The sequence below is a fragment of the Oculina patagonica genome, chromosome 12 (genome assembly GCF_052425735.1).
Source record: "Oculina patagonica isolate OP01 chromosome 12, crgOcupat, whole genome shotgun sequence".
NCBI classification, from domain to species: domain Eukaryota; kingdom Metazoa; phylum Cnidaria; class Anthozoa; order Scleractinia; family Oculinidae; genus Oculina; species Oculina patagonica.
Genome location: NC_135769.1, coordinates 259,667 through 271,865, shown reverse-complemented (window position 1 = coordinate 271,865; position 12,199 = coordinate 259,667). Strand labels below are relative to the sequence as shown.

Here is a 12,199-nt window from a genome sequence, read left to right as displayed (position 1 = left end):
GACATTGACCATAAACATGAGAAAGGAACGAATAAAAAAACATTTTATGCTCTGCTTAAATTGTCAGCAAGCTTCTTTGTTGAAGGTAGATTTATTTGCAAATAAGCGATCATTTAGCTATGTTATATTGTATCAAACACAGTCTTTACGCGTGTATAAAAACCCTATACTATCATCAGGATAGGAAGTCCATAGAAACCATTGAACCAAAGAGTAAATGGTGAACCAACCTGCATCCAGAAGCCAAATAATTAGCGGAATGCCACACTCTCAAAAATTACCCCTTGGTAATATTTTCACTAATTTTGCTTTCACTTTACCGTTATTCGTCTCTCGTGACCTCCGTTTTTGTCTTTTTTGTTGAGTAACGAAAACGGTATTTGACTCATTGTTTAATTTATGACTCATTTCTTGGGTAAAATCCCACATGAAATTGAAATCAAATTTCATATCATGCGTATCGACAGTAAAAATCCCGCATAAATAATCTGGGCTTTTCCCGAACTATCTTCCAAACAAGAAATAAAAGAGCACAAATTCTATAATGTTGTATTTCAATCGCCAAAAGAGTGAGCTTTTGTTGTGTTGTGATCTCTGTCTTAGTTCGTAAAGCCTGGTTCTCATATGATCGTCCCGATCGTCTCTGTCGCTTCTGTCGCTTCAAAAAGTTTGCTTGCTCCAATCACCTCAGACTTTGCAAACGACAGAAGCGACAGAGACGATCGGGGCGATCATATGAGAACCAGCCTTAAATAAAGAAATTTCCTATGTTCTAAAAATAAAGTCGGCGTCAGTCTTTGTTTACAAAAGTTCAGTCGACAATTCCCCGGCCGCCCACACATTACTTGAAATTATTCCTTCGTGTTTTCATTTGCTTTACATCTACTTAAAGAAATCAAGTCATCCGAAAATCAGACACCAAATTAAAACTCGAGCCCTTAAACAACTCATTCTTCTGAATGTAATGAAAAAGTAAACTAAGTGATAGATACCGGGTATTAAACGTCAAACGAAACATCTTAACATAAGCAACTCGCTGTTACAAAACAAACTATCACATTAACTTGCCTTGGCACATACCGGGAAAAAACCCATTTCTTGCATGACTAACCATTGTGTTTGTTATATTTCGCTTTTCTGTGTATCAAGTAGAGTTGTTCGGCTGAGCTCCGAGTCGATGTTCCACAAAATGCAGCTTAGACTTTTCGCTGCTTCAAGCGAGCATGTACAATTAAAATGGACAATAAAGCAGCAGAGGTAAGTCGATGAGCTTCAAGGCCAAAACGCAGGTTTCCAACTTTCAAATGGGGTTCTAAACACAAGCAAAATACTTTTCACTCGAAATCGATTACGGCGAAGAAACGTAGCTACAGCAGTAATGCCTTTAAATGGACTGCATGTGTAGTAATTAATGTCATTAATGTGTTTCATGAACATACATGTATAGCGGGTGCAGTTGCGGAAGTCGCACCTTGAAATTGGTTAGTTTGAAGGCAAGTATTTATAGCGTATCCTTCGTGGAAATGCTTATGTTAAAAATCGAGCAGAGAAAGTGGAGCAAAATACTACTTCCATTTACAGCACAGAAAGTACATGTAGCTTTCAACTTTCATCAAGACATTTATGCTAATTTTATTTCGTGACAGTTAAAAGCTTGGCTGCCTTTTGATAGTTATGGTTGTAATATTACCATTGGGGGCAAGCTGTCGAAAGCTGTCTGCAAGTATTCTTCAAAGAAGATTAGCGTACATGTGTAACCCATGAACGTCAAAGCTTAAACATGCTTAAGAGCTGTTCGGGTTAAGCGTGAATAAAATTGTGCAAAGAATATCACTGCCTTGAAAGCTGCCCCCAAAGTGAAATTTTATTTGAATTCCGTTAACTTCATTTTTTGAAATTCGTTTTAATTGAACATGTTTAGTTGGTATGAACGCTGCATTGGACTGGTTCATCGCTTAACAGAGGCTTTTCCTGACATATGTCTACGAAATTGCCCGCGCTCGAAACGATGGACTGACCGTCTTGGGAATTGGGAGAACTACTCTGAAGGGTGTTGCATAGGAGTACAGTATTGTAGTAGCTTTGCTGTTAGTACTGAAGCTAAGAAGAGAGATGCTTCGCGGCAGGTCACGCAAGTCCTAGATTGCTTGAACAATGTCTACATTTCAACCGTTCATTTCGTGTGATTGTACTGAACCACTGGTACAGAACCACCACAATGAAGTGGTCCTTCCAGGAGTTGAAATTTCAAAACCGTATACTGTGAGTATTCCGTAATCATAATCACATTTTATTTCTTACAACAAGCTACTGCACGAAGCGACGTTCTATTGTCAAAATGAGAATTTATTTAGCTAAGAAAGGTTTTACATATCAAACAACCTACCAAATTCACTGTATTATTAAAGAGAACAGATTAAAAAAAACCTTAACTTTGTTTCTTGGAAGCGACAATACAGTTCAGAACGTTGAGACAAAAAACGTAAACAATGAAATCCAATTTATACAATTTGAAATATCCCGCAACAATTTCCTTCATAAGCAATCTCCAAATATAAATAGAAATTAAAACAAGATCGCATAAAAGCAAAATTATTTTGTTCTTATCATTCAAGAGAACATCTACAAAGACACCGAGCAGTTTCCAGACCATACCTGGCATCATCACAACCTGCATGGGTAATTTCTTTTTCTAAAGACGACAAATCTTCGCGTTTTGACCGCAAAACAACCTCGAAATCACTATCTCACACACCTCCAAGTACGCCTTCAGAACAAAAATCGATTTTTAGGCCTTTTTGTAGCCAATTAAGAAAGGAAATACTTCAACGTCACGCAAACGAAATCGAAAATAAAATGCAAATGGCGTCCCCACTTAGCATCAATGATGACGAGAACGCCAAGATTGTTTACATGTTCATCACATAACTAATAGCGAATCATATCGAAGCTTACATAATACACTAGTTTCAAGTTTTTCTATCGAAAATGATCATTGGTTAGCACGCAGTGTTTTACTCCTTCATGTAAGGAACATGTGAAGTACCGTTTCCCGGCGAATGGCAGTCACAGCGCGAAATTTAAGCAACAGCTAGTGTGACAATTGTGTCCTTCTTTTGGTTTATTATTGTGGAGCCGGATAAAATAAAAAATAGCAATGACTGCAAAAGTCTCTGCACCCGGCGCAAACTGGAAATATACCCTCACCATATAAAATAAATTACTTTGTTAAGATTTTCAGTTTTCTGTTTGAAATGAGTCTTCTATCCAGATCGAATTAGAAATTGTAATATTTGCGAAAGGAGGAAAATTGGGAATACCCGAAAAAAATTGAGAAAACAAACGAAGGATAACGACCCACTAATCACTCCCGGTCGAAAAAATGAAAGACCAACGCTTAACTGAGTGTGCAATCTCTGTAACCCGATTATCAAACACTCGCACGTCAAAAAAGGGGTTAATAACCGCCAAAAATGAAACACCTGACGTTTACGTATCATTTCGCGCCTTTTTCCAACATGAATGGAAGCTCCAAAACTATTGGCTGTTGACTAAGCTTAGCTCGGCAAATGAGCAGAGTAATTGACGAGAAATAAAAACACGTGCTCAAAGTGAGGCCTTTCGCAGTCGAGTTTAGAACGCATTAACGACCCGCGTTAAAGCCCGTTACGACGCATCAATTTAACTTCCTTGCAAACGAAGCGGGTAGGTAAGAGAGTTCTAGTTTTACGTCAATACGAAAGGACTAAACTAGAGAAACAGAAAACACAAGAAAACGACAAATTGATCACTGACAGGATCCAATATGGCCACCTCCCAGACCTACGGTGCACTACAACTACGAGTGGCGCAATAGAAATGCCAAGGGATATCTGAGAAAAGATATAGAACCTCGATCCTTCCAAAACAAGCCTCTATTCGACGAGGGAAATAGATAAATAATTCGCAAGAGTTCGACATTTCATTCACAAAGCGAAGCAAAGGTCTTCCGAAGGTAACGCTTGTTTTGATTTCGAATATGAGACCAGGAGTTCTGAATTGAATAGTAAGCGACTGCAAAAGAACATATTTCCGTGAATTTTGAGACAGTGAATTCAGCAATTACTTAAAGTTGTTTAAAACTTGGCTTGCTAGTTATAGAAATATTTCCACAACAATAACCAAGAAAAATTAATTTCGAATATAATGACGCTCGCGTGCCTTGTTGCATACAAAGCAAGATCACGTTATAAAAGTAACAACTTTCTTTTAACTTAACAGAAAGCCAACAAAGAATCATCATGGCGCAAAACAACAACAACGCACATGTAAGTATAAAATATTCTCAGTGGTACAGTCAACAACGATTGAGTTAAGATATGAAACGTGTGCCACCTGTACAATTCAAACGCACTTGATCGGTCTGCCCAACAATGTCACCCCATGAGCATTCCAGATTTTTACATGAACAAAACACATTATAAAGGTACCTACTAGGATGTACAGTACTAAACATTAAACACAGTTGTACCAGTTCTTCTCAAATTACTCACATAATATGTAGTAGGACTATGTAAAATTTGAACACTTTCAAACAAAAACTGGGCATTGAATGAAAACACGAAGCTTGTTGCAGAATCGATGAATAAATTTATGTCACTGTTAACTAATAGACTTTGAGTTCAAGATTGTTGTGCTTTTCAAAATAAAGTATACAGTAGAGGAATGAATACATATATACAAATGTAGGGCAGTTAAAGGCTAGCAGCATTCATGAAAATTATTTAATTTAGCTATGCAAAGTAGTTTCAAGCTCCTGCTAACACTGCTTCACTCTATTGTTATTATTCCAGCAACAACCTATTTTTGGGTAAGTAATCGGAAGTTTTATTTGCCCGATGTACATGTATATACACTGCAACTGCCTGGTACAAACCTAACAGGGTTAATTTGTACCTTTACATGTTTTCGTCCAACGCTTTGTACACTAACATTTAAATTGTAAGGATACATAGGGTCATCATGTTGTGCTCTTGGCACATGATGCCAACAACATGATTCCAACACAACTAGCCTGCGAACAGGCTCCGAGTGGGGTTTCTGCGAGCGAAGCGAATGGGGTTACGCGAGCCCCACTCTTCCACTCGCTTTGCTCGCGGAAATCCAACTCGGGAGCCTTCATTTCACAGTGAAATGAGAGCTAAGAAAGAAAACACTTATTCCAGATTCCCACTTCTTTTCCTTGTGCTTATGCTTATGTCAAGGGTCGTTTTCACTTGGAACAAACTACTTATGCTTGCCCTTGTGCTTGCCCTTCTGCCTGCGTCGCTGGTGAAAACCAGGCTTTAGGGAAACCTTACAAAATGCTATGGGGGAGCCGTCGATAGACTAGCATCCTATGAGTTAAGTGTTGCAACAGATGAGCCATTTGTCCCTCCAGTCCATTGCCTTTTTAAGTAAAAATATTGTAAGGTTGTACTGGTCCACCTAGTGGAGGCACAGTGGTGTAATGATTTTGCAACATTGTGCAGAATCTGAGCTCAGCAGTTAGTTTATGTTGTAGCCTAGTCATTGTCCTTGTGTTGTTGCTGAGTAAGACATTTTTTAACACAGTGCCTCACCACTCACCAGGTGTATAAATGGGCATTGCCAAGTTGCTGTACAAGTGGCATTAGAACAATTCATCCAAATTCTACTTGTTTCGAAAGGGGTATCACTGGCAATATGTGTTTCCAGTTAACCAGGCTTAATTTCCATTTAAGTCATTAAATTAGCATGGAAGTCAGGCGTTGACTTTCTATCTTACTGATTAACATGCAATATTGTTATGAAAAGCAAAACATGAGTATAAGATACACCATAATATCAATTATGTACTTACTTGCTGAATTTATTCATTCTTCTAGCAGAAACCAACAACCAATCTACCGAAGCATCCTCAGGCACAGCACAACATTAGCTCTAGACGTAAGAACAATTTTAAATTAATTTTATCTAACTTGTAACATTTATCAGAAATCCAAGAAATGCTATCTACATGTTAAATTGTAATGATTCAATTAGCACCCTGGGCACCAATGTAATTTTAGGAACTCAAAGGACAGGGTTTATTGGAGACAGGGAATTTACACTGCACAGTCTATAAACACCACGATACTATTGGCATAGAAATTCAATTTTTGATACTGCGTGGGTAATCCATGGGCTAACTTACTGTAATGGTTCGATTTAGCGCCCGGGCGCTTATTTACTTTTGGCACCTCAAGGGAGGGTGCTTATTCGGGACAGGGCGCTTATTTAATTTTTTGCGAAACAACCAAATGTTTAAAACAAAACTTTAATAAATATTAAAATAACTAACAATAACAGAATCTACACGCAGTAACAAATTGTTGAAAGTTCAGTTTCTTTGAAAAGAATTGTTCATTTTACCAGTAAATATATACATGTACGGTACAGTGAATGTTCAAGAGTTTATCTATTCGACGTTGATGACTTCAGTAGGCGCAGTTATTCACATTAGGGGCGCTTATTAGAATGGGGGCGCTTATTGAAATAGAGGCGCTTATTGCCAAAAGCACACTCGAAGAGGGGCACTTATTCGGAAAGGGCGCTTATTAGAAGGAGGGCACTAAATCGAATCATTATGGTAGGACAAATGAGCATTTGTAGCTTTACAGTGAGTATTTTTTCATTACTATCACATTAAAATAATCATTTTCATCCTCTTCTTTTTAGTATTTTCCAGACAGGGTGCAGGATTACAAGTTTAGTCAACATGGTCGGTTGATAAAACAATGTACAGACCAAGCAGGTTTTCATGGCCCTGTAGTGTAGTAAGTACCTTTAGTTATAAACTACGTATCAAAGTAAAAACACATGTAATTACCCTGAAGAAAGGCTGGGTGGGACATATTTGGCTCAATGCCATGGTATAGGTTCATTTAAAATGTGACCCCATACCCCATTTCGAATTTTTTGGATTGGCTGTTTGAAACAAAGAATTCCTAAAGGGAAGTCGAAAACGAACGACTCTCTCATACATCCTTTTGAAACTTCATGACTGCATACATTAAGACCGGAAAGTCCTAGAATCTAGGACTGGAAATCCTGTGTCCCCAGAGCCCTTCGTTTCCTTGTGCCAATGCTCAGCCGGCTAAGAGAAACGAAAGGGCTATGGGGACAAGAATGGACTCTTGATTACTATTTAGCCCAGTCCCCACGAGTCCAGATAATGGAGGTTTGACTGTATCGTTAACATATATGGGGATGAGTGATGTTACCTTGACTGGTTTAAGTCAACCCATTGGCCTTTCACTAATAGTTACTTTAAAACATGTACAGATTGTACAATTCAAAGCAAAGCAGAACATAAACACTTCATTCACCAATCCTTACAAGTCATTTGATATTCTCATATATAGTACACTCTAATACCACTGAAGGGAATAATTATCCAAGAAAATTAACATTGTGATAAATTATTTATTCATTTCAGTGGAATAAGTCCTGGGTCTATGGTGATGACTGTCAGTGGTCAATAGGCGTGATGGGTATGTACATGTAGAGTATAAATTAAATAGAAAGCTAAATTAAATTATTTAGGAAACAGTGTAAGTACTGCACTTCACTATACTGTAGTGTACTGTGGTGTGTTTTGTAAGTTTATTGATTACTACTCTACTACCGCTGCTGCTGCTGCTGCTACTACTTTATAGGAGGGAACAGAATGTGCACAATACATGTACTTTGTATGCATGCATACAGGCATGCACCTTGTAGAAACTCACTGTGACCAGTTTAGAATGGAATAATTATTAGATGAGGTTGAGCATGATAGTGACAATTACCAAGAACCAGAGAATTGATAATTTCACTTTCATGCAAAAACCAAACCGAATAGTTACAGTTTTATTAGACATCGTAGGTGCTTTGCACAATTCTAAAAAGCAAACTATTTTTTTATAGTGACACAAGAAAACCCAGTTAAAGACATGTTTCTAAACAACTTTGATGTCAACAATACAGTTGAAAACGTTTTAACAAAAACTTGTAAACTTTGAGATTTTTGCATCCTAATCACATCTGAGTAAGTTTTCCAAATGGTTTCCCATTACTGTGGTGAATCTGGATGACTCAGCCATCGCTTCGCTCTCTCTGTCTCTTTCTCACTTACTAGCAGAACAAACTAACAAGGTGAGAAAAGGCAGCATTGGCATGATTCTGCACAATGCTCCATGTATTATATATCTGTACTCTTTTATCTGTAGAACATCAGTTCTACATGTATAGTCTTATTGTCTTTAGATATAACATCAAAATTTGATGTCAGCGTGACTTAGCTGAATGCTGTCAACCAATGAGAACAGAAATAAAATGTAGTAGCTACAATGTAATTCATACAAGTTGTTTGCGTACACATGAGGGATCATTATTTAAAATCAAAGATCTCTTCGAGATATCGACTTTTTTTGCATGAAGTTAGTATGAGTAGAAGGTTTATCCTGGGCATTGTTGCTCGAACATATCATGGAAGAATTCACACGTCTTTCAGTTCAAGCATTTTTTTTATTTTCGCGGAGGAAATGCTGTATTTGTCAGTCGCGATGGCTGGGTGCTTTGTGACTCATATACTTTGGCTTGGTTAAAAATGGTATAAACTTTGACATTTGCCTTTAATCGAAATAATTGTTTCCTTTCGAGTTAGAAAGATTTCTACTTGGCTTAATGCAAACAAACGTAATGAGCTTTTATCAACTTGCAGGCACAAGCGAAAGTTTCCAATCATAAGCTTACAAATATATATTACTATTGTTTTTCAAGTTTGAATTTTGTAACGATCATACTATTGATGTATATAAACCTTAGCGATGCAACAGTGTATATGGAATTTAACTGATGAGTGGATCAACTATTGTTGGTCTACGAAACAGACCTGTATTAAAGCCCATATGAAATGATACTGAGTTGAAAATCACTGTTACATATATATATATATATACATGTAATTTAATCGAGTCAAGTTCAAAGCATTGTACCCATTAATACATACAGCGTACATATAACTATTTTTAGAGAACAGTAAATTGGTGGCCACATTTGATTAGCAGGATTGATTGTTTACTGTTTGAAGAACATTAATAACACTGACAGCAAAAAGACATGCATCTAATAACACAAAAATGCCATGCATACATGTAAAACTTATACACTGTACTTGTAACTTTCCCTTGTGCAAGGTACATCATTATTTCGGCTGGGACATCTAGTCATTTATGAAAGTCAAAAATGAATTTCCTTTCAACTGTATGACATGAAAATGTGAGAAAAATTTTACAGCACACAATGTATACATGCAACAAAGTAAAAGCACAAAGACCTGGCCTTTGAAAAACATACATTTCTCTAGGTTTCATTTGGTTTGTCCTGTGCATCAGTTGACCCACATGTCAACCTCGTAAAACCTATGGCTGATCGTGATGTGCAAATGACTTCAGGCAGTACTGGTGTTAGTGAGCAGCACAACAAAAGCACTTCAAAACAAAATGCGAACCTCTGTGTAAACACCTTAATATTTGTGTCAGCACATTTTATTTATGTGTAAGAACAGAAAGAGAATCATCTGGCAGTTTTTACATATAAATTAACTTGATTTAGTCTTGAAGTTGACTGTTTTGTAGTTGGAATAGCGACTTCAAGAATTTATGAATTTTGACAGTGTAGCAGAGTTGCTTGCTTTTTCCACATTTGACATTAGCTGCTCAAACCATCTATACTCTCCCTAACTCACACTTCACACTATTCTATTCTTACTGCATTTTATAGTATTTTTTTTAGTGATCATTTTGTAATTTTATGTTATTAATCTTATCATAATTGTATTGTAATTTTTTTTTTTTTTTTTATCTTAATAAGGTAATAAGCAGTGAAAAGCCCCGCTGGGGAGTGTTAATAAAATTTGTTTTGTATTCTTTGCCTAGGATTTTAAACCAATCGTGGCATTATTCTCTGCGTGCCCTTCTCAAATTCATTAATAATTCATCAAGTTAAAACAAAACAAAAATCAAAACTGTGAAAGACGTTTGAAACCCTGTCTTAATTAGCATAGACATTTACTGTTTTATTTCTCTGTTTACTTCGTAAATAATTATTTTGTTTCTCAAACATTTGAGACAGTGTTTCAACGGCTATCCAAACACCTCGAATGTCATCAAAGATACTCCACTGTGCATCATACAACTGTATTGTCAACTCTCTACTCTGTGTTTGGATATCCTGATGAAACAGTACTGTCTCTTGTGTTTGATATATTACATGAAACATTACATGTACTTTAACATTCAATAAAACCAGTGTCAAGGCTAGGTGTTTTGACGCAGACTGGAATCTTGCTAGATCAAGCTGTCACTCCAAAAGCAGATTTATTCTGATACACATAAACTTATTCCGTTTGGCTTCTATAGGTGGTTTTCACTATCATGCCACTCTAATGTCATGAAAAAATAAATCCATAACTATTGAGTCTAAAAAAACAAGAATATTACAGGTTGTAGAAAACTACTATAAAATTATAAACTACTCGTCCAAGTCTCAGGTCTGTACATTAGTCCATACTCAAGTTATCAATCAAAATGTTTCACACAAATTACAGTGCACAGTATGGAAACGCCATGTTGGAGCCCAACTGCTTAGGCTCCAACATGGCGGGCGGAAATCAATGAAAACATCTGGCATTACATTCTGCTACAAAAAGCAGTAAGATCACCATCGTGAAAAGTAAACATTCACATGAACACTTCTCGCAAAACCTCAACTGTTCAGATTGATAAAAATCGTAGGATGAGGTATTTTTGTAAGAAAATGTGACAGCCTTCCGGCGGCCATCTTTGATCTCCTTGTGTGTGACAATCCGAAATTCAAAATCAACCCTCCAAGTTTGTTTTTTTCCTTAGTGGCCATTTGGCCACCAACTGCTCAAGTTTGGTTGCCAGTGAGAAATTTAGTCGCCAAACTATATTGCCATAAAGTTCTTAAAACCTAAATTCTTCTTGAATGAAACTTGTCTTTATTATAAACGGCAAGTTCGGTTCCAATTTAGTCGCCAGCTCCAACATTTTAGTCGCCATGGCGACTAAAATGGTGTTAACTTGGAGGGTTGAAAATGCTATGGAACCTAAAATCTTCAACAAGATATGTATTAAGGACGTCTAATAGCCAGTGAAGGATAAAAACTCAGGGGTCTTGCGATTCTGGTTTCTACAATTTTGATGACGTCACATGAAAAGCAAGAACTGCTGTGCTTTCTTGGCAGTAATAAAATTTATTTTTTTAGTATTCCCAGTCAAAGCTCTACTGAGATCACTTCAGGGGCTGAACTGATGTGACTTAATTTTGTTGCAGAAAATTCCAGTAACTCTTCAATGACAGCACTTGACATGACTGAGCATTGTTCTTGTTTTGATGCACCCCCACTTTCCCCAGATCTCCTTCAAGGCCGTAAAGGAGACCTGTTTCAAGGTTACCATATACAGTACTTTCAAGGGCTGATATTTTCAAAAAAAAAAATTCAAGTCAAATCAATGATTTCTAATTTGTATGCAATTTCTAAAAAATCATTTTAAAAACTTGAAACGCAGGTAATTTTTCCACAAAAGTGTATTTTTGAGTACTTATTTTTTTCAAAAAAAGCTCTTAGTCATTGTGGTGTTCCGTGTGGTCAGAAGGTCAGCCAGTCAGCGAAGTATGTTTGTTTGTCACACCAATCAGATTTCAGGTACTATCAGAACCAATCAAATTGAAGTTTATAAAGGGGAAGCAATCTGACACAGTTGTAGTGAGCGATTTCGTTTGAAGATTTTAGATTTGTAGGAGGCGGAATTGGTGAGTTGTGAATCAACCCTGGATTAAAAACGTGTTTATCGTAATGCTCGCCTGCTTACAACGCACACGCTGTCAGCAAAAGGCCCAACACAAAATTGTTATTCGTATTATTTGACAATCTCAACCCCAGAGCCTGCGTTTCCCTTGACCAGCGGGCCGGGAAACTCAACGGCTCTGGACGAATCCAAACCGGAACCAGGAAATCCTGGTTCCGGTGTGATTGTGCGTGTGCGCCAGAGATTGCAAGACTCTTTTGCGCACGCTCCACGTTCCACTGAATAATTAAAAAGTCATTCGACCGTTAATTCATTCACAGGAGACTAGACATGTCTGCGGTTTT

The 12,199-nt window shown here is 37.2% G+C and overlaps 2 long non-coding RNA genes across 5 annotated transcripts in view; one reads left to right on the top strand and one right to left on the bottom strand.

Annotated features, from left to right (window-relative positions):
- Positions 1-12,199, bottom strand: part of LOC144631483 (uncharacterized) — a 51,485-nt gene that overhangs the window by 22,233 nt on the left and 17,053 nt on the right. Inside the window, exon 3 of the long non-coding RNA XR_013566753.1 lies at positions 5,861-5,940. This is a non-coding gene — a long non-coding RNA (uncharacterized LOC144631483). The remainder of the gene's footprint in view (positions 1-5,860; positions 5,941-12,199) is intronic.
- Positions 999-12,199, top strand: part of LOC144631475 (uncharacterized) — a 33,263-nt gene continuing 22,062 nt past the window's right edge. The window contains exons 1-8 of one of the 4 annotated variants that reach the window (XR_013566739.1): positions 999-1,257; positions 1,922-2,262; positions 4,261-4,307; positions 4,833-4,849; positions 5,886-5,946; positions 6,718-6,815; positions 7,478-7,532; positions 7,948-7,980. This is a non-coding gene — a long non-coding RNA (uncharacterized LOC144631475). Of the gene's footprint in view, positions 1,258-1,921; positions 2,263-4,260; positions 4,308-4,832; positions 4,850-5,583; positions 5,947-6,717; positions 6,816-7,477; positions 7,533-7,947; positions 7,981-12,199 lie in introns of those variants that run through there. The other 3 variants (XR_013566740.1, XR_013566737.1, XR_013566738.1) reach the window with 3 other exon arrangements.